Source organism: Sinohyriopsis cumingii, chromosome 14 (genome assembly GCF_028554795.1).
Source record: "Sinohyriopsis cumingii isolate HCF-2022 chromosome 14, ASM2855479v2, whole genome shotgun sequence".
NCBI lineage: Eukaryota > Metazoa > Mollusca > Bivalvia > Unionida > Unionidae > Sinohyriopsis > Sinohyriopsis cumingii.
This window is the reverse complement of record NC_142974.1, coordinates 83,437,644-83,456,958: the sequence shown is the minus strand read 5'-3', so window position 1 is coordinate 83,456,958 and position 19,315 is coordinate 83,437,644.

Genomic DNA, 19,315 nt, shown 5'->3' with positions numbered 1-19,315 from the left:
CAAAAAATTGATGTACCAATATAAGAAACATGCTGGATGTAGAAAAGTTGTCAGGGAGTTTAATTATATGATAAGAAATAACACCGATATAATTTATATTCAATGTCATTCGACTTATAATAATGCAATGTACATGTTGAAGCAATGCAGCATGTGCAGTTTTCTGCACAGTCCTTGATTTTTACAATGTTTTCTGTTTTGATCTACTGAATGTGTCTCTAAAGTTAAATGATCAGTATTGATACATAGATGATTGTGACATAAGTGGATTACATTTATAATCTCTCCTCCATCCCCTTTTCGGGAATTGTTGCATGTGTAAAATGGTATTTAACCATATAGGCCAATCTGTGGGCACCATCATATAAAAAGTCTGCCATCAGACCATACTCTGCTCTTTTCCCCATGACCTGAGCTATCTAATGCCACTGTCCAGTGTATAAAACCATTCCCATCTGTCTTTTGTATAAATATTTTCTTGACAATCTCACGCAAACCATGAAAAAAAGACTCCATTATTATTGTCATATGCAAAAACCACCAAAATTATACTCTGGAGATGCACATGGTGAAAATGCAAACAACAAGCTAAGGTTATTCATGTAGATCCCAACATGTCCATATTATTTTATACAAAACAACGTATGAAAATAGTTGCAATACGATGTAGAATGGGTATGACTAATTTAAAATGTATTTTATCAAATATCCAATCGACCACTTGCCTAAAGAGTTTAGAGTTTACCAACATTGTCGGCGTGATAATGAGTATGTCATGTAAAGTTCACAAGGATGTTTCTAACGTGGTATGACCCGAATGGTATTCCTCCCAAGCAGTGTAGTTGAACAATTACGTTTGACACTTGGTCTAGGCATCATTCTAATGACACGTGCAAGGGTAATACAATTTTTACTCTTGTATTTTACGTATCTAGTATTGTCTACAAATTCGCCCTATTCATGTCAATGCATTGCATGCACAAAACAGGGTGAAAAGCCAAATATCTTTCGGTCTCACAGAAAAAGGCTGGAATATTCACATTGTGCTGCTTATCCTCAACACTATACTTTTATTTAACATAACTATATATGTATAACAGAACAGTTCCCCAGAGAAAATCAAATATTCGCTTAGAGGTAAAAAAGTAAAAAATCTTCCCCTTATTCTCTCTGTTTGTATGTTTGTCTGTCTGTCTGTCTTCTGTCTATCTGTCTGTCTGTATGTCTGTCTGTCTGTCTGTATGTATGTATGTATGTATGAATTTTGTTATACTGGATGTAATAGCGTAATTTCTCATTGAATAATTACGATATATATAAGCTTTGTGAAAAATCTAAATCACACACGCACACATAATTATAATAGTTTTTATTTAATTGTAATACAAGATGTCAACATGTTAAAGTATATGTGATGTTGTATACATATACAATGCAATGTATGAGTTCAATTCAGATGACAAAGAAATTTGATAAAATTATAATGTCATATTGCTGATATAGAAATACCATTTAACACATTTGTAAAATAGGTCCATGCAATGAAAAACAATTTATTATGTTGTAGTGAAGCTAAATCAGCTCATAGTGATAGTGTTGCCGATATCGTTCTTAAAGATCTAACATAAGTCTTTGAGGAATTAAATATTAGCATATTATACTAAGGTAATCCTTGTCACAAATAACGGTCACATCTTGACGAGACAGGTCTGTAATAAAATCGTCGTCATAATAATAATTAGTTATTTTGCGCTATCCATTGAATCTTGCACAACTAAACTTGTTCGACAACGACTAGATCCGATTAAAAAATATCCCCCCCCCCGTAAATGATTATGTCAAACATCAACTGGAACGACGTCAGAAATGTTGAGCGGAATTTGCAAAGAAGCAAAATGTTTAATTTTTACCAATTGTTGAGCCAACCAAAAAGATTGCTAAGGCTACTGATAGGTCACATACAATTATAGGGGAATTGCGAAACGAAATTAATGAAGGTATTGAGTCTGCATGAAAAACAAGTGACGAAGTTCGTGATGGTAAAGATATTGTCGAGGACCTATCTAAACCACAATTAAAACCTATATATTTTACTAATCTAGGCAATAGATAAGTTACAGTTTTTCTTGTTATGGTTGCTGTAGCGGGATAACAATTGCGGCATCAGCTTCTAAAGCCATACTTGTATAACAGCCTAGAACTTGAGTGGATTGCTAGGGTATTTCATGAGGAAAAGGATATTACAAAATAAAACGCTTAACCATATAAAACAAGTTATGATGATTTTTTATCACGTTATTTGAGCGCAGTTGAAAATATGTGTCAAAACGCCACATTTATCAGCAAAAAAGCAGTGAGATCAACGAAGGAAGAGCCAACCGTCACCTCACATCGACACAAATAATTAAATGGAGAAGAGCTTGCGGCTCGAGTACGTAGGCTTAGCATTATATACGATAAAATATGTTCCAGTAACACGATTGTTCATGCTGATCGTTTAGATGTTTTGTTTGGTAGAAATTATCAATGAACCAGCTGCTATCTGCTAGCGGTTACATACTGGAGGCATCATGAACACTAATGTCTATCTGGAAAACATCGATGAAATTGTCGACGATTAGTACAGTAAGTTGGGTGCAGTTAGTGATATGAAAAACATATGATGATAGACCGTGCTGAATGTGGACGTGACCTTCACGATTCCCCCAACATATAAAGTTATCTACGGAATGAAAGCGATTGACGTTGTTCATGACAATGTTATTGGCACCTTTGGTGATATTTCCGGTAAAGCATCTTTAGCAATCAATCAAAAATATTAATACGACGACAGCCAGCACAGTCTGCTAGCAACCCGAGAGCTAGTATTCCGAAGGTAAGATTGCCCAGCAACGAAGTGTTGCCAGCAAGAGTCAGTAAAATAACAAATGAAGCTGCAAACTAATCGCTGGAAACGTAGCTGGCATTTCAGTGACTAAAACACTATTTCACAGAGACAAACGTTTAGCAGCACTTATGGTAGCAGGTGGTGGTCTTGAATAGCTAGAAAAACGTCAACCTTGTTTTAAATAATGGCGAATATAAATAAAATGTTTATGTGTGTATCTAGCATTTGACATTGACACACCCGTCCTCAATGACGAATCAGTGCTTGATTATCAATACAATTCATGTAATGCACTTGTAAATGATGAGCGTGGACGAATGAAGCTACAAGAACAAGACACAGTTATATATATCCTGCGCGCTGCGACATTCATTAAGACTGATAGTTGACTTTTGAGAACATATGATACACCGTATATAATTTGACTTTGATTTGATTTTGTTAATAATGGTGTTATGGCGTTATTCATAGTGCCACATACATAACTGATGGAAAGAATATTTAGTCATGCCTCGAAAATGTTGCCATGACAAGTATAGGGTTAGCTCGATACAGCAATAACTAAGCACAGTATGCTGGACAATGAATGATGTTTCCGAATGATACCACTGATTATCCTTAGAACCAATGCAGGCAGCTGGAACTGAAGTTTCATCCATGAATGAAAATTTCAACCAAGGATTCGAATCACGTTGATCGATATAAAGCGGTGATGAAGAATTGGCATGACACAATTCCACTCTCATTGGATTATGCCGTAACGTAAAAACGTTTGATGTGGTGCAAAACACAAAGCGGTACGAATTCGAAAAGCCACCAACATTGATGTTATCTTTCTACCCAATGCAGTTATTGCTCTCAAATCGTACTGGTAAAATCTTCCTTGTAGATGCCAACAATGACGTCCTAGCTGTCTGAAGAATACCGGCTTCTCTATTTCGTGTAGTCCGGCGGCAATTATACGTTCTCAATGGTTGACACTGACGACATACAGTGGCCAGACTACAGTTACTGCGTTATACATATGGTAGATAGCATCGCACGAAGGTGTCTCTGCATCACGATATATATTAATAATGGTTCAGGATATCGCCCGAGTAGATTCACTGGCGTGAAACCTAAAGGATATTGATATGCTTGGGGTTGGTGAAGTGTCTCTCAGGATAAACGTACATCAAGAACCATGATCTTTCTGCGGGTGTCGTTTCAGATATGGAACAAAAACAGGTGCTATATTTCCATTACTTGCAGCGATACAAGCGCTGAATGTTGCTACAGCTCCGGCTATTGCAAAAGCAGCTGCACTTTACGCTGTTAGATCTGCCCCATATATATATATATATATATATATATATATATATATATATATATATATATATATATGCTTTAAGATGGTACAGTAAAATAAAATAAATAAGGACTTATATGTCTCGCAACCTTGTCCGTTAAATTTACTTGAACATTATTGATACAGGGCTTTAATATCAAATGACGTGACCTTGTCTTGTTATTCAGGGCATAAGTAAGGACACATGACGAAATATACTTTTGATTCTGTAATCAATATAGTATAGCTATTTGTCCAAGGTTTACTAACTATGACCATAAGTAAAACCTTCAGTGGAAAACATTTTTTTTAAAATTAAAACAACCTGACCTTATATACAAGTCAAACGAAGGGTAGCAACTTTAGCATCCACACATGAATTGGTCAATCTTTATAATTATACAGCTCAGCCATCCCTCCAATGGTTTTCGATCTATATATAAAAACATTAAACACAATTTTATTAAACATGTAGCTCTGTTTTCCATCTTAAAATTTGCAAGGACAAATGACAATCGGTAACACTAACAGTTAATAAAGCAAATCGTGATTTCGTAAATGATAATCATATTAACAAAGTTAAGGATATGCACTTCTGCTTAAAATATGCCTGTATTTATAGCATTAAGACACGCTAATCTAAATGGATGCCACTAACACCGATTCAGTAACATCAATACAGCCAAATGTTTGTTACATCACATATGTGCTATATCTAACCCAAAACAGTATTAAATTTACTTGCGGACGATGGCGTTGCTGATATTCATTGTTTGAGGTAAAGGATGTGAATGAGAATTATTTTGTTATGATCAGAATGGCCTCAGTTTTACCATCATTTATCTGCAGCTTGTTACAGATCATCCATGATTTCACATCAGAAATGCACATCTCTACACCTTTGATAAGAGCGTCAACTTCATTTGTATGGCTAGATTTGTATATTTGGGTGTCATCAGCGTACAATGGGCGATACACTGGACGATGAACTAAGACACTTGAGAGCGATTGAGTGTACATAATGAAGAGAGCAGGTCCAAGAACAGACCCATGTGGAACACCACAACATAGTTCATCTGGGCTGGAAGGTATTCCATTTGCAGACACAGTCTGTGTCATGTTGACCAAGTAGGACTTGAACCACAGTAAGGTGTATCATGAATGCCAAATACATGCCGGAGACGGTGAAGTAATATATCATGGTCTATTGTGTCAAATGCTGCAGACAAATCAAGGAGGGTGAAGACTGTAACCTTTCCGTTATCCAAAGCAGAGAGGATGTCATTAACTACTTTTAGCAGAGTAGTTTCAGTACTGTGGCAAGGTCGATATGCAAGATTGTACATTGCTAAAAAAGACTGCTTTAATTCAGATGAGATACAAGCTGGGATAGAACAACCTTTTCTAAGATTTTTTGTATGAATGGGAGATTATAAACTGGGCGTTAGTTCTTTAAATTGTTGTGGTCTAGTGTTGGTTTCTTCAGCAGAGGCTTTACAATGGCAGTTTTGAAAAATGATGGGAATTCCCCGGATGAGAGAGAGTTATTAATAACATCAGTCAGTGAAGACAATACTGGACCTAAGCACTCAAGAAGCAGTGATGTTGGAATTGGATCAAGTTCACATGACATTGGTGCACTCTTCATCAGGATTGGATGTACAAAATCCATAGAGACAGGTTCAAGACAGGTTCAAATGCTGCTAATGGTTGCCGCTCAAATTCTGTATCCCAACTGTATGGTGATGACGAGTCAAGTGAAACTGTGGTGTCAAGCTTGTATATGATGGCTTGTACTTTGTCATGGAAGAACTATGCAAACATGTCCGGAAGTCGACTGGAGAAGGTAGTTGGAAGTGGTGTAGACTTATTCCTTGACATTAACTTGTTAGTAATCTTGAAGAGCTCTTTGCAGCTGCAACTTTCCATGATCTTAGTAGTGTAGTGGGGTGATTTCGCCGCATGGACTATATGTATGACATTATTCTTAGCGGCTTCATAGATCTGCTTATGAATAGTGAGTCTGGTGGAAAGCCAAAGTCTTTCAGCTTTACGGTGTTCTCTTTTAGCAGTGCGAAGCAGTGCGAAGCTCGTCCCTAACACAGATATACCATGGAGAACACTTTTGAATTGATACTCTTCATTTGGTATCTGGGGCATGTTTGTCGAGCAGTGAAGGCAGGCAGTTATCGAATTGTTCTGCTGTAGGAGGTAAGCAAGTTGTTAGGTTTGCTTGTATGTCATGCATTAGTTTGCAAGGTTGCTTCCAGAATATTAATTTAAAAAGGAAACAGACCCGTAACTCAACATCTTTAAACATGTTTGTCTCTAAGTGATAAGTATCTTAATATATAAACTAAACTCGTAAACAAGACTTAATAATGTAATACATTGTTTGCAACAGCAAAAACACAACAAACATTTCTGGCCAAATTTGAAGACTGTCAGTAGTTGCTGCATCACCCAAAGTCTGCCAAGCCATTTTATTTGCAGCAAGAAGCATCATATTCCTTCACCAGACTTCACGCTAGACCTTTATTACAACATCCTGAGTTGGCAAGATATTTTGCATGCCTTGGTTTCAATTCCATATGATCCTGATATTATGCAAAGTATGTTTCATATGGCAATGTGACAGATGTCCGATGCTATATTTTGTAAACGTTTTCATGGAAACATCTCTAAATATGGCTGAAATTATATGACACTTTACCTTTTTCATTAGCTACCCTCGTACCTACATTATGGTGGGTGGCACCTCAAAAGTCGTTAGCTACTATATTATCAATTTCCTCATCTGTCTCAACTCAAATTCAATCAAATGGCAATTTTACTCACGGAACTAAATGAAGTTTTCCTTTTTAACAGAGTCAACCCGATTTTCTTCATGGAGTAACTGTGCCCATTTCACCCCAATATCAAAACAGTTCTTTGTTTAAAGCATGAAATGCAATCCAACAAAAAATTCTGACCAAAGTATGGGATGCAGATCTCAAGTTCAGAATGTGTCAAGACGAGTAATATATATTCTTTAAGTCAATGTGACCTTTGAGTTTGAGCTCAAAGCACAAAAATCAATAGATGAATTCCTTGTCTAAAATGTGAGTCGTCCACACAATTTGGTCAAATTAGCTTATGGAGTACTTAAAGAAATTGGTTGAAACTGTATTTGGGAATCTTTGCCCTCAAATCAATAGGTGTCATTAGTCTCAAATGCATGACATCCACAATCTCGGGTTTACAGTAGGTAACAAAGAACAGAAGATATTGTCAGTACACTATATTTCCCTAAATGGTCAGTGACCCTGACTACAAAATCAATGTAACAGTATGAATTTTGGAAGACGATTATTGTACCATAACTAAGTGGAATCTTGTTGCAGTCATGGTGACATGTAACAATTAACTTTAGCTTATAGGCTTGGCCTGCAATAAATAACTTCCTGTGAAAGATGGGATGCTGTGACCCATGGGATAGGGCATGATTGATTTTTAGTTAGGACCTGATGGAGTAATGGTAAGAGATATAGAATAGGCGATATTAATGTTGGGTTAAATGGCGGGAAACCGAACGTAGAGACAAACCAGAGACAATTCTGTGCCGTTTGGATCGTTTGCATGTGAGTTGGAATTTTAATGTAGCTTTCACAATTTTACAGTCATATCTGCAGTATTGAAGTCTATAGTGATGTCTAGCACTAGGGTATCATGCCGGAGACATGTAGCATGATATCCCACCCAATCACATTATAGTAGGCTGACCGGTCCTAACAATAACATCTTAATGCTAAGCGCCTAGCAATAAAGCTGTTAGAAACATTTTTATAAGTCTTTGTTATGACTGATGGGGTTGAATCCCTCAAACTCTTGCATCTGAGGCTGACACACTAACCACTAGGCCATTGGTGCAGTCTAGTGCCATTTGGAAACAAGTGTCTAAAATTAGTTTCCTGAAGAATTGATAATAAAGGCAGACCAGAGATAATTATTCTAAGTTAAATGAGAAGTGTGCTTCCATGACAAAATTCAATGTTTTAAATATTCTTCCCCAAACTTTTTGGCAGTCCAAGTTTTTCTGAGAAAGTGGATGCCCCATTCCAAGAAAAAGAGAAAGTATCTTTTCTCATTAAAACATTCTCCATGGGATGGGTGTCTGGAAGTGAAGGATACGAAGACATTCAGTCATAGAACAGAGAGAGCGTGTCTTGGAAGGCATAAGGAGAAAAGAGCTCTATCTGTAAACCAGAGGGGAAAGAGAACAAAGAAGCGAGTTATGGCCCAAATGAGGCTGGAGAGAGAGAAAAGAGGAAAAGTAATACAGCGACTCTGACCTTTCACAAACACTGAATTTGAAAGGAGACACAAACAGATTATGGCGGCATGCTGAGCCGTGAATTTTATTGTTCACTCGTCTCTATGATCAAATTTGTTTTATCGGTATAACATAATGGATAACTGCATTTCTTATAAATTTTGAAAATCTATTTCTAAGAGAAAGTATATCCAATGTCATGTTCAATTTCATATTGTTTATGTAATTGATTAAATTGTTATTTTTTAGATATGCGTGGGAGGGCCTGTGTTGTCCTAGTATACATCACTGCTCAGATCTCTGTTATTCCATTCATTAATTGCATATCTGACATTGTTATTTACTCAAAATAGGCAATAACACCACAGTCAATCATCTCCTAGATAACAATAACCAACAAAAGCACCCTGTAACAAGTGGGACATTCTCTCTCAATCAGTTAGTGTCTTTTTCATCTCATATGTGGGCCATTTACATGGTTTGGTCAAAGCAGTGAGTATGCACCATGCAAATAGCCATCTTCAGTCTTTTAGTCCTAGTCCCCCTGACTTTTGATACCTAAAATTAATCAGACTCATCCCAAAGGCGTGTTGATCAAATATGTTGATAACCACAGACTGTAGGGAGCCTAACTTATCCCTAACAAAATAAAGAAAAAGCAGACTGACCTCTGGAAAACATGTGCACATATAAATTTATTAAATGGTTGTTGTATAAAAACTGTAAGAAGAAACATTAAGGTTGACATACATTACTAGAAAGTACAGCTTATATGTATCTAGTCCCGAGGTCTCAAACTGTTGGCCGATGGAATTATTTCCTGCAGCCCGCAACAATATATGGAATTTGTTGTTGTTGTTATAGGGTTTAGTGCCATTTGTCAACGCAAGATAGGCTATACATGACAGCCATTATAAATGGTGGAGGAAGAACAGGGGAAAACACCAGAAAGAACCACCAACCCACGAGAAGCTACCAGCAAGCTTTCTCACATACCCACACAGGCCGTGCCTGAGACTCAAACCCACACAGACAGAGGTGAGATGGCAGAGATCCATAACAGTGAGCGTTTTAGACCACTCTTCCACTTTGGACCCCACGGAATTTGTAAAATAATTAATAATGCAATTTTTGTTACAGTCAGTCAGTTTGATACAAATTGGATTGTCACATCATTAACTTCTTCTTTCCAATATTTCAACTAGCTACCATTTTTTTAAAAATATGAACCACTTTTGACATGTCAAAACTTATTAATCTTTGAATTTCAAAAAATGTCGAAACTCATTAATGTTTGAATTGAAATGTTGAAACTATCCAAGTCATATTTATTCCACACATCTGACATAATGTAGTTTTAATTTCAGCTATGGCAATTATAAAATTAAAATTGTAAAAACAGCTCACTGGTTGAGGTTTTCGTGCTCACATTTGTGATTCTAACAAATGTAAGGCATGATGACAATTAATGCAGCAATATACTGATCAAAAACTACCAGCACTTAATTATCATGAAAAAATTCCAATTGCTACTAGTTTATCACTGGAAAATATTTCAATATAAATTAAAGCATAATCCTTCACTTTTTATTTATGTTTTCAAAACTGGTGAATTGGAAGATCCAAACTGCACCTTTTCCTACTTGGATATACAAAAACAAAATTGCTGGGATTACACTATGCAAAAATAAGACCAACTCCTGAGAAACATCTAATTTTCATACACAAAATTCATTGTCATATTCCAGAAAATGACAACAACAACAATCTCCCAATTATAACAACAAATACAACTTTTACTACAATACAAATAACAAGAGTCCCTAGAATGGATTGGTGCTTTTCTGAGTAGAATTTCCAGGAATTTGTAAAATACCATTTTTTTGGTAAAGACTAAGTAGACTGTTATGTATACTATATTAACTTTTTTAATGATTATACACTGTTATGGGTCATTATTTTGTTGTTGTTGTTGTGGGGTTTAACGCCATTTTTCAGCACACGATAGGCTATACATGGAGGCAGTATTAATGGTGGAGGAGGAACCCGGGAAAACCCCGGAAAGAACCAGTGACCCACGAGAAGCTATTGGCGAGCTTTTTCACATACCCACATTGGCTGAATCCGAGACTCGAACCGGCAAAGACAGAGGTAAGATGGCAGTGATCCATACCGGAGAGCGCATTAGACCACTCGAGGCCCTGGGTCATTTTGTAAAGAACATACTAAATAGTAATTTTGTCCGTTATTGTGGGCTTTTACTTTTTGCTTTTGTAAACATGTTAACTTGGATGTGAATTCAGGACATTGGTATTCCCCTCTAAAAAACGTGATCTACCCGCCCTTTCCTTAAGAGCTTACAAATATTTATGTAAACATACATGACCTTTTTTCTTTTCTTTTTTTATATACAAATTTGATGGAAATTCTACTAAGATGACTATTTCCCAAAAATGGTTTATTGTAATATAGGTCAAGAAAAAAGGTATATACATAATACATGCAGTGCTGTTTAAATCATAATTTATATTCCTATCTTAACATTTGTTGTGGAATTGGTCCTTTAGAAGTGTTCAATTATTATCTGAGGAGATCTATATATTTTAATTACCACTTTTCATTGGAATTAAAAAGTTTTCATTGACTTTAGGATAAAATGACTCTTTAAGGATTATTGTGAATTAATTCAAGGACATATTGTAGGTTACAACAATCCGAAACAGCAAGACCATTTGCAAATTCAAGACCATTCACATATCAGAACATGCAAGATTGGAAGTTATTTGGAACACCAATGAAATTCATTTGGAACATTACCCTTTTGGAAATATGATAGAATTTATAGGACTATTTGGGATTTAATTCACAATACTGTTACGTTCGTTTTATTAAAAGGAAATACATCTTCTGTTGAATTTTACAAAACTTGACGATTTTTTATCTCTTTTTTTTACTTAGTTGAAGACCATAGAGTTGTAACAAAACAACATTAAGAAGTATTTTATTGAAATACTGATGACAATATAATTGGGAGGGTGGGGTAGTGACAGCAACATTTTCAAGACAGCCAATGTAACATCAATATTGGATCTACCAATGGCAACAGCTAGGCATCATAAGTCTGTTGGTGAAAACCCTATGTTGATATAAGCATACATTTAGGAGGAGCAGAGATAACAACACTTTCAACATGGCCAGCACGGTGGTCATACTGTGAGTCATTTTAAATTGTTTTCATTTAGGACTAACTAGACATCAGAATAACTCTTCTGACGAATACCCATCTCAAAATGACTTTCCACTGAAGAGTAGAGCAAGAATTTTCAAATGACCATTGGGTGATCAGTTTAGCATAATTATCATTTATGACCAACTAGACATCACAAGTCTTTCAGTTAAAACAACATGCTGAATTGACCATTAAATTGGTCACTGTGGTGGCCTGAGTGGCACCATTTTCATTGGACACCTCAAGTTTTTAGTAAAATCCACATGTTAATAAGAAATCCATTTGGCACAAGAAGTGATGACAAAGTTCTCAAAATGGCCACTATGATAGCCATATTGGATTTGTGAACAGCATCATTGTCACAAAACTATTTGCTATGGAGGAGTAATGATAACAAACTTATAATATTGATCAAGGCTCTGACAGCTATAATGGAACTCAGATCAGCACCCTTTTCATTTAAGACCAACTAGACATCATCGTAAGTCTTTTAGTCAAAACATTATATCACCATCCATTTAGAACTAATGGCAAGATTTGCAACTAGACGATACCTGTATGTTAAGACTTCTGGTGAAAACTCTGTTTTCATATTGGATGTCTGAGTAGCAGCGTCTTCATTTAGGATCAATTAGAATATGATATAAATGCGTGTATAAGAAAAGGTTCACTGCCATCATCTCTGTATTTTACGAGATATGACAACAAATTAGCAGTAACAGACAAATGGATGGATAACAAATGATGCATGATAGACAATCATATAACCTCTTCTGTTCATGCCAACCCACCCCCTGTCACCCATATGTAACTAAGCGGATGAAAACAAAAATTTATTCGTGTATAAAATTTACCATATGATCCACTGATTTTCAGTGAAGTAAATGAAATCTTCCAATCACTACTGAAAACTCCTTTCTTTATTATAATCTTTCTTCAGGTATTTCCACTATTTGATTTGGCATCACCAATGTTTGGTCATCAATGGCAGATCTAGATGGGACTAGCTGGGTAATGTCATGCTTATTCTGAAGGTGCAGTGTTCATTTTTCAGAATGATCATTCATCATTTGTTTAATTTGAAAATATGTGTCACACATTATGAGTTGATACTGGAAATCACTGAAATATATAAGACACGATACCAGTGGACTCCATTATAGCAGGCCAATCATGGGATTAGGTCAGTGCAAATCCAAACACAAAGGTCATGCACCAGAAGCATGGTCAAGTCAGGTACAACATATACATGTAGTGGCCAAGTAAGCCAGTAATTATCCTGGATTATATTAATAATCGCACATATAAGAAAAGTTGTTGCTGTTGTAGGGTTTAATGCCATTTTTCAGCATACGATAATCTATACATGGTGACCAGTATTAATGGTGGAGGAAGAAACCGTTAAATACCCGGAAAGAACCACGGACCCTCTAGAAGCTAATGGCAAGCTTTCTCACATACCAGCATTGGCCGAATGCGAGACTCGAACCTGCACAGATAGAGGTGAAATGGCAGTGATCCGTAATGGAGAGCACATTAGACCATTCGGCCACTCGGGGCCCCTATAAGAAAAGAAAAGGTGTTATTTGAATGATGGGGTTTTAGTATTTGTTGATATGGTATTTAATTACCTGAGTACTTTTTAATGGCTGTTAGGAAAAATAAAGTCTAACAGTGGGTTATAAAGTGTCACAGGGCTAAAATGATAGCCCAATAGGAAAGCTACCATAGTTTTGGGCCAATTAAAATACACAATACTTTTCCAATGATAAGCCCTGCTGTGATGGACATTTTGGTTAACAGATTAGCAGAGTTTTCATTTAAGACCAACTGGACATCATGCAAAGGCATATGGTGAAAACCCCAATTCATTATTACTTTCTGTTTAAGTGGAGATGCGATAACAAAAGTTTTAAGATGGCTGCCATGGTGTCCATATTGGATGTCAGACCGGAACCATTTTATTTAAGATCAGCAAGACATTTTAAGTAGTCTTTTGGTGAATACCCCATGTTGACACAACCATCCGTAATGGATGATCAGAAATAACAATATTTTAAAAATTGCCACTGTAGTTGCCACACTGAACTTATTATCAGTACCACTGTTAATTAAGCCCAAGATTTTTTTAGTTAAAGCTCCATGATGATATTACCATCCATTCAAAGGTAGCAATTACAAGACTTTCAAGGTTTATAATGTAGTGGTCATATTGGATATCAGATCAGCACCATTTTAGTAGGACCAAGTAGACATTATGCTAAGTCGCTTAGTGAAAACCCAATGTTGATATGGACATACAATCATACGAAGTAGCAATAACAAGATTTCCATGATGGCTGTCGTTTGGGTCATACCGGAAGTCAGAATGGCACCATTTTTATCAAGAACGAAATTGCCAGCAGCAGAATGACCATTCATTCAGAAGTAACGGTAACACAAATTTCAAGATGGTCAGTGGTAACCATACTGGTGGTACCATTTTCATTAGGCACCAGCTATATATCAAGTGAAAACAGAATGGTGATAAGACCATCCATTTAGGAATAGTGATAACAATATCTTTAAGATGGCCACTGTGGTCCCATATTGGATGTCAGAGCAGCACCATTGTTTGACCCTGGGATGAATGTGACTGTAAAATTTCAGGCCAATCCTATAAGTAGCTTAGGAGAAGCAGCAATAAAAAACTTGTGTTAACACACACAAACAATAGACTACTGAAGACAGTAAACAGACCATCAAAAATCTCTTCTGGTATATGACCAGCAGAGCTAAAAAAAACCAACGACATAATACATGTATCTATTAGTTTAAAAGCAAATTTAATTATTTCAAAACAAATTTATCTTGAGTTAAAAGAAAACAAAATATCCTATTGAAATTACCCTCCCCCACTACTGGCTGGTTCCTTGCTGTACTTCAAACATGGTCATAAATATTCAACAGCCCTGGGATGTTTCAGGTGCCATAAATATGGACACAAACAAATATTTTGTCCATCAATGTATACATATTAGCAAGTTGGCAAAGAGGAGAATGCCGACGCTTCATTTACAAAAATCTAAATGTACCCATTGGGACTGTTGACTCAAAATATTCAATGGACACTGTTGTACATGCAAACGTAAATGGATTTTCAGGGTTTGTATGTGACTTTGAAGATGCTAATATATATGAACATTTAAATATAGAAATAGGATGTAAGAATGATAAAAGTAGTATGGAGGCAATATCAGTGAGTACCTCATTGCATGATGACATACATATAATTGATATGAAACTAAATACAAAAGGTTTTAACATAGGTCACTTAAATGTACAAGGTTTAGTGGGAAAGATAGACCAGATTAAGTTAATGTTGTCTTCCAAGGAAAATAATATACATGTTTTAGGACTCACTGAAACGAAATTAAATGTTAACCACAATGATGATCTATTTCACTGTCAAGGCTACAATAAACCATTATGTAGGGACAGAGAGACAGCGGGGGGGGGGGATCATGCTGTATACATTAGGGAAGATGTAAATGTAAAAAGGCGACTGGACTCGGAGTAAGATGAAATTGAGAGTATCTGGGTGGACATTTTTTAAAATAATTCAAAATCATTCCTAGCTAGTTTCATTTATAGGCCACCTTCCTCCAAAGTATTTTGGAGTGATAACTTTTTGAAACAAATGGAAAATGTTCTAGCACAGGAGAAAGAAACATATATATTCGGATATATAAATAAGGTCCTTCTCAATACTCAAATAAGGAACAAGTGGATGGAATTTATCGAATCATTAGGCCTAGACCAGCTGGTAAATGAGCCTACAAGGGTAACATAAAAATCGAGCACTCTTATTGATCACATTTATACCAACCTACCAGACAATGTGGCTTGTGTAAATGCACCGAATATTGGTCTTAGTGACCACTATTCTACCTTTTTGACAAGAAAGATTAAATGCAAGAAAAATAAGAAAAATACACATAAAACGATCACTTACATATCGTTCAACAATTTTAATGAAGAACAATTTGTGAATGACCTATAGAAAGTTCCATGGAATATGATCCAAAATTTGGATGACATAGATGAAGCCATGAGGGTGTGGACTGACTTATTCATGGATGTAGTATCTAAGCATGCACCACTGAAAGTATATCGAGTAAAGACTGAAATTCAACCTAACTGGCTTACTACTGAAATCCTAGATGCTATGAAAACACGAGACAAATTCAAGGCTATATAAAACCATGCACAATATAAGATATGAAGAAATAAAATAACAAGTATGATTAAAAAGGCTAAAAAAACTTATTATCAATCATTGCTTGAAAACAAAAAGAGCAAGACAAACTCCAGTTGGAAAGCCTTCAATTAACTCACAGGAGGAACGCACAAAAAGAAAAACAAATAAAATTCAACCATTTCTGGTAAATGACACCATGATGAAACTGACATTGCAAATATTTTCAATGATTTTTTCACCAACATTACCAAAAGTTATAAAAAAACAGTGATAGAAAACAAATTGAATGAACTGAAAAGGTTTTGCAGCAGCAAAATCTCTAAAGAGGTATATTTCTCTATCACACCAGTGTCAAAAAACTTTGTTAAAAAATGCCTCAGTGAACTTGATACCAAGAAAGCTACAGGACTTGATCAGATTAGTCCACGACTCATTAAATCTTCTGCCTCTGCTATTGTAGATAGCATAACATTCATAATTAATTTAAGTATTGTAACCTCATCTGTCCCCAAAATATGGAAACCTGCAAAATTAACTCCTATTCACCAATCTGGTTCTAATGATGATGCTGATAACTACCGACCAATCTCAATACTACCAAACTTGTCAAAAGTTATTGAAAAACATGTCCATGACTCATTCATGTCATATTTAACCAAACACTTGCTGTTACACCCTAATCAATCAGGCTTTAGACAGAACCATTCCTGTGAGACTGCCTTGATCTCCCTAACTGATAAATGGCTTCAAGCACTTGACCAAGGTAGAATAATAAGAACTGTATTTGTAGATTTCAGGAAAGCTTTTGACATGGTGGATCATGAAATACTTTTGAAGAAACTGAAAATCTACCAGTATATTGAAAGAACAATTAGATTGTTTATTTCTTACCTTAATGAGATAACACAACATTTTTACATAAATAATGTTCTTTCTGAACCTGACACAATTAGATATGGAGTACCACAGGGCTCAATTCTAGGTCCATTACTATTTATTTTCTTTCTTAATGACCTACCACCTTTACTAAGAGACTCAATATCATCTACAGATCTCTATGCAGATGACACAGCATTGTCAGACATCAAAAACACAAAGCATGAACTCGAAATTTCTTTACAGAATGCACTAAACAAACAGGAAAACTGGTGCATAGGTAATGACATGGTGGTAAATACTGGTAAAACTAAAATATTACTTATCTCAACAGGGCAAAGAAGGACACATCTTGATAGTGATGAACTATGTCTGACATGGAAGGATACAAATCTGCAAATGGTCTGTCATGATAGACTACTTGGTGTCCTGGTAGATAATGACCTATCATGGACTGAACATATCAAACTTATCAGTAAAAAAGTCAATTCAAGTTTATGGCTTCTCAGTAGGATAAGACATTTTCTCCCTGAAAGGCACAAAAAACTATTTTATAACAGTTACATACAACCCTATCTGGACTACTTTAGTACAGTATAGGGTAATTCAAATTATGAAAACATAGCAAAGCTGGCACATCTTCAAAAAAGAGCATTTGGGCTAATATCAATCCAGAAAGAAAGCAAGTAAAGTTTAGCTTGTAGGTTAAAAATATTACCTATTAAACACCACATCTGTTTGAGAAAAGCCAAATTAATGTACAGGATATCTCATAATAGTGCTCCTGAATATTTACAATCACAATTCCAATATAGGCTACCTGGTAATACTCCCAACCTGCGATCAATGTCTACCAAACAGTATAAAATTCCCAAACCAAATAAGGAGTTATTTAAAATAAGTTTCCAATACTCTGGAGCTCTGCTCTGGAATAGTATTCTAGTTGAGATTAGAAATGCCCACTCTATTTCCTTCTTCCAAACCCAATATATCCAGTGGCTTCAGAGGTGCAGCTTAAATAAATAACATCATTTGTATGAGGGCCTCAAGGTAGATTACTTTTTAGCTAATTGTGTTACCCTCTTTAAATAACGTCATTATTATTAGTAGTAGTATTATTATTACTATTAACAGCCAAATCATAAGTAGTATATGGGGCAATATAGGGACTGTGGGGACTATCATTAAAAACAGGGTCCCCGCCCTTTGGGGACTATGTAAATTTAACATGGTAAAAAGTAGCCCGGCCCTTTGGGGACGATGGGAGTTAAAATGGAATTTATTTTGGGTTAGTCTAAGGACAAGGGAAATTTAACATGGGAGAAAAAAAGCAATTCTTGGGACAAGGGGATTTAACATGGGATTATTTTTGTTGTTTTTTTAAAAAAAATAAAAAAAATAAAAAAATGGGTAGGCAATTGAAAGTCGAGAGATTGGAGTGGCCCTGAAAAGGGCCTTTGGTTTTCTTCTTCTAAGTTCTTCTATTTCTCCACCAGCTTCTTATTTTCTGTCCTACACTTGTTCTCTTCTTTTCTTTCTTTTCTTCCTCCTTTTTCTTCTTTTTCTCTTCTTTCTGCTTCTCCTCCTCTTCTTTCTTCCTCTTCTCATTTTCTTCTTCTTTTTCGATTTTTTCGTTCCATGCTCTCATCCTTATCCTTTCCTCTTCATCATCCTTCTCCTCCTTTATTTCTTTCGACAGATCACTGATGATTTCCTTTAGTTTTCGTAAGTTGTTAATCTCCATTTCACTCGATGGGGACTATAAGAATAGTGATCCTCGTTTAGGGTAACTAACATTTGCTCCATCATGCCCAAATTGTCCAGGACGTCTTGCAATTTCTTCATTGTATCAGGGTGGTTCGAAGCCATCTTCTTTTTTATTCTTTGTAGAATTGTGTGAATGACGAACGTTGTGGGTTCTTATACGAAAAGCGCGGAAGTGAAGGAAAACATCCCCCCAAGACACACAATTTATATTACCTAGATCATTACTTAAAACGCGCGTACGTGAAGTAAAACATCCCCTACTTTTCTCATCTCATATTATCTACTATCCACATACGCGAATCAGCAATAAACAAACCCCGAATCTACTATCCACACACGCAAAGCATTAAAATTAAACCCAAATCTACTATCCACACAAACCAACTTAAGCTCTTGCAAAACCCAATAATCTACTATCCACACAAACGTACGTTAGCGCTCACAAACACAAACATATACACTCACACTAGGAAAAAAGGAGTCAGTGTTTATATTCACACTACTCTACATACACACATTGGCAAATGGATTACTATTTCTTTTCAAAGGTTTGGGTAGCACTGAAAAGGGATGTTTGTTTTGAACTTCATGGCACCTGGATAATGATGGCACCTTCCAGGCCTGGCACCACACACACATCTCCTACTCCAATCTCCTTTCACTCTTTTTTGGGGGAG